Source organism: Cucumis melo, chromosome 8 (genome assembly GCF_025177605.1).
Source record: "Cucumis melo cultivar AY chromosome 8, USDA_Cmelo_AY_1.0, whole genome shotgun sequence".
Taxonomy (NCBI): Eukaryota; Viridiplantae; Streptophyta; class Magnoliopsida; order Cucurbitales; family Cucurbitaceae; genus Cucumis; species Cucumis melo.
The window spans coordinates 28,126,917-28,132,045 of record NC_066864.1 but is presented as its reverse complement, the minus strand read 5'-3'; positions in this window follow the sequence as shown (position 1 = coordinate 28,132,045).

Here is a 5,129-nt window from a genome sequence, read left to right as displayed (position 1 = left end):
TTGGATATCTTTGCAAATCATAAGAGTCTAAGAGTTAAATCTGAGGCAAAAAAGATTGCTCAAGTTAATTAAGGATAATAGTTGTTTTATAGAATTCCATTTAGGGAAAGATCACATTGTAGTTAATGCCATGAGTAGGAAGTTAGACTTCCTAAGAGTTAGGTGTGGTGTTCGAGTAGCTTTGCTAAGAGAGTTGAAGAGTTCTAAAGTAGTGTTAATTGTAGAGAGATTAGGGAGCTTGTTTACTCAATTCCAAGCACGGTCTTTATTGACGAATGACATTGTGAGAAAAGAGCTACAAGATCCCAATCTACAGAAGCTATTTGGAAAATCTAAGTAGGGCCTAAAGGCTAAGTTTGAGATGAGATCAGATGGTGCCATAGTTAAGCAAGGAAAACTGTGTGTTCCAAGTATCAAGGAACTAAAGGATGCTATATTAGAAGAAGCCCACAGTTAAGCTTACACAATGCATCCAGGCATTACTAACTCTGAAAAAAACATATGGTGTCTTGGAATGAAGCAAGAGATTGCTAACTATGTTAATGGATGCTTAGTCTGTCAACAAGCTAAGCTAGTGCGCTAGAGACCAGAGGACTTATGAATCCACTCCCAGCACCTGAGTTTAAGTGGGAGTATATCACGATGGATTTCTTATTCGGTTTACCTCGTACCTCTAGTGGTTCTGATGGAATTTTGGTAATTATTAGATAGACTCATGAAGACAACACGGTTCATATCAATTAAAGCGACGTTAACGCTAGACCAGCTGGCTAAGCTTTACGTTGATAAGATCATGGGTTAGTTGTCACACCTCGCCCTACACACGAGACGCGATGCAACTTGAGCATCCTTGACTCGTCTAAACGCAAAAGACACTCTTTCTTAGGGTCCTTAAGCTTTTCTTAATCGCCTAAAGATTTTCCTTTGACTTGACTTGACTTAACTTAAGAAATACTTTTTAGGCGATAAAGACATAAACAGAGAAAAGAATTAAACCAAACTTTATTAAACTGTAATGTGCGTTTTACAACAGTTTTACAACATAAACATAACTACAAATCTTCAATCTTAATGCTAAAGTGTTTTTGCAGCTTTCTCGCCTAGCAAGCCCCTCATCCTTCCTTACTTGGCCTTAACGCATGTTTCCGAGAATATGGGAAATTAAAACGTAAGTCTAAAAGACTCGGTGAGGTTCACTACAAGAAGGAGGGGATACGTCGATGCAGTTCTGAGTCAACAGAATCACTAAACGCGTCGGTAGAGGCTATGTCGATGTCGGCAAGGACGTCGTGAGAAATGCATCGACATCGCCTTTCCCGACGTGAGAATGGGACGACGTCGGCAAAGCTTACTGTCGAGCAATCTTTGTTAACATGGTGAACACGTCGGCAGTGCAAAACTATCGACACGTGTTAACAGGATCGCAAATACCTTACTGCCGACGTTGTTGTGTGCGTCGGTGTCGTCTAGTACAGGGCGTCGACAGTGCTAAAAGATTTAATTTTTTATAAATTAACGTAAAATGAATAAAAAAATTAATTTACGTTTAACTTTTATTAATTAATGTAAACTTAATAAAAAAATATTGAAATACTAAATTGAATTAAAATTAACATAAAATCAAAAAACAATTACAAAAATACCAAGTCAAAAATCAACATTTTGATTTTTTACCATTTTAACCTCATTTACTAATTCTGACCTCCCGAGCATGAATATGCATTCATTTTCTAAAAATTCAAATCACATTTGAATCCATTGTCAGTCAAAGTTTGATTTTTTAAAGTAAAAAAGTCAACATTTTAATTTTTACAACTTTGACTATTTCCATCATTTTCGAGCTTCTAAGTATGAATCTGCATTCATATCTTTAATATTGAGATTCTCTTTAAACATAAAACTCTATTTCTAATCTGAAATCTGACGGCTATATTACATATATTTGTCGGTTTCTCTCTTTTAGCTTAAATCGACTCATTCCATCATACTGTTTTAAGTTTATTCCATATGAGCTAGCAGGGGAATCTAATGGATCTATAGATTAAGGGCTCTAACGATTCAAGATTAACTAGCTAAACTCTTTTATACCGAGCTAATCAACATTCATTAACTAACGAGTCATTCCACTAAAATCTCGTAGTTATATTCCCCTCACTATAGATATGTTTGTGTCCATTTGATATAATCATGATCAATTAGTTAATCCTTCACATGTTCATAAGCTCGGTTGGGTCAAAATATCGTTTTACCTTTGAGACTACATCTTACTCCTTAAGTCCCACTGATCCATTATTGAACAATTGGTTTAAGGTCCAACCTATAAACCGAATCTCTCTCGGGCCAATGAGAGGGTGGGCCCCTTGTCCAAGACTTTAATTTAGTCCTTAAGGGAACAACCTATCAACTAACCCTAAAGTTAGTAAAAGTGAATTTCGTCTTGCACCCTATGTCCCTAGCTATCCACCCGATCTTACGCCTGAAATGGGAGGCTTATTGAGCCAATGTTAATGAGTTGCCCTCACCTATGCAGATATAAGGGTAATCTCGTGTGAACAAGAGTTCATAGTTAACGTAGGATGAAGGTTCAGTTATCTAGGTCATCAATAATCGAAATAGTCAGTTTTAGACAGTAAACGACGTTATAAGAGCAATCTTATGTAAACACTTTACATGGGATGACCCCACTTTCATGTCTTTACATGAACGATTCGTGATCACCTTGTTTGTACTAACTACAAAGTGGGTCGCATCCATAGTTTCTTTGAATAAGGCATCCAACCTTTATTCATTTACTATAGACTATTTAGGCTATACTCGAACTTAATCCATGTTTATGTCTCCTTATAAAGTTCAAGTTTACTTAAAATAGCCTTAGGATCTTAATTTATTGGATTTAAGATTATAATATTCAATTTCTCAATAACGACTTCATTGAATAGAATATGATTACAAACTATGAGTTTTCGAACATAAATTCCAATAAACTCCCACTTGGACTAAAATTCCTAGTGGGATAAAATAATGTTTGAATTTAACCATGAGAGAGAATAATACATATGAGTACAATAAACATATGAATATAATAAACTAGGGCACATGTTCAATAAGTCTCCTACTTATCCTAGTTTTCAAACATCGTAGACCTAAACTCTGTAGGTGACCCTCGAACACTTTAGTCGTGAGGGCTTTTGTAATAGGATCAACAATCTTTTGCTCAGAAGACATCTGGGTCACTACAACGTCACTACGATGTACAATTTTCCTCATAAGATGGTACTTGTGTTTGATTATTTTTTTCCGTTTATGGCTTCTAAGTTTTCGTGAATTTGCAACTACACTACTGTTGTCACAGTATAAAGTGATTGGAAGATGCATATTTGGAACAACTTCCAGATTTGTTAAGAATTTCCTTAGCCATACTGCTTCCTTTGTTGCTTCGCAAACTGCTATGTATTCAGCTTCCATTGTGGAATCGACTATACGAGTTTGCTTTACGCTTCTCAACACTACTGCTCCTCCATTTAGAGTGAATACTAATCCAGATGTAGGCTTTTAGCATCTTTATCATATTGGAACTCAGAATCAGTGTATCCAGTAAGGATCAAATCCTTATTACCATACATGAGCATGTAGTCTTTTGTTCTTCTAAGATATTTTAAAATATTCTTAACAGTTATCCAGTGATCACGTTTAGGATTGGATTGATACCTACCGATCATCCCTACTAAGTAGCAAATGTCAAGTCTAGTACATAACATTGCATACATCAAACTTCCTACAGCAGAAGCATAAGGAATATTTCTCATATCCTTAACTTCTTGAGGTGTCTTAGGATATTGTTCCTTGGACAAATGAATTCCATATTTGTACAGTAACATATTCTTTTTGGAATTTTGCATTTTATATCTAGATAACATTTTGTTAATATAAGATGCTTGAGATGACTAGTGTTCTATTTTTACGATTTCGAACAATTTAGATCCCAAGAACATACTGTGCATCTTCCAAATCTTTCATTTGAAGTTGCGTAGCTAGCCATTTCTTGATATCAGTAAGATAACCTACATCATTCCCAATAAGTAGAATACCATCCACATACAAAACTAAGAATACTATAATGAAATTGATAACCTTTTTGTAAACACAAGGCTCGTCAACATTTTGTTCAAAGCCATAAGACTTTTCGCAGTATCAAATCTTAGATTCCAAAACCTAGATGCTTGCTTCAAACCATAAATGGATTTCTGAAGCTTACAAACCTTTTGTTCTTGACCATGTTCTATAAACCCCTCTAGTTGAGCCATATAGATACTCTTCTCAAGATTGTCATTCAAAAAAGTTGTCTTGACATCCATCTGCCAAATTTCATAATCATAAAAAGTGGTGATGGATAAGAGTATTCTAATCAACTTAAGCATGGCAACGGAAGAGAAAGTTTCTTCATATTCTACTCCCTCTCTTTGGATGTAACCCTTTGCCACACGTTGAGCCTTAAAATTTTGTACTTTACTGGCTTAGTTTCGTTTTCTCTTGTAGATCCATTTACAACCAATAGATTTTACGTGATTTGGTTGATCTACATAGTACTTTTCAATAGTCCTTTAGTCCATTACATACTATTAAGGGATGTAAATGACAATAAAGCCAATGCTAGGATCTTATATTTGAACAGAAAAGATCATACACAACCATCTGCTAAAATAGTCTTTGAAGTGTCGAATCACTGTGAATCAAGTACTCCAATAATTCATTTGTGATGGAGAACTCAACTAATATAAGTGGGTCAACGAGCCTTTAATAGTCCAATAACTAAATTTTACTAACATATTGACAAATATTATGAATAAAGAAATTAGAATTCACACGAATCGACAAAAATGTTGTAAATTATTTTATTAAAATAATTATTATATGTGAGAGATGGTGGAAAGGGGGAAATTTAGTTTCCAATTAAATTGAGAAGTCAGGGAATTAGTGGGTATGTAGGAATTTAGATATAGTTTTCCTTATATATTATATAGCCAATTAATATACTTCATCCAATCTTCATACAGTTAACCTACTCGTACTCTCAACTGGATTAACTTAAATGTGCACTAACTTGTCACAGTAACTGGATCAAGTACAAA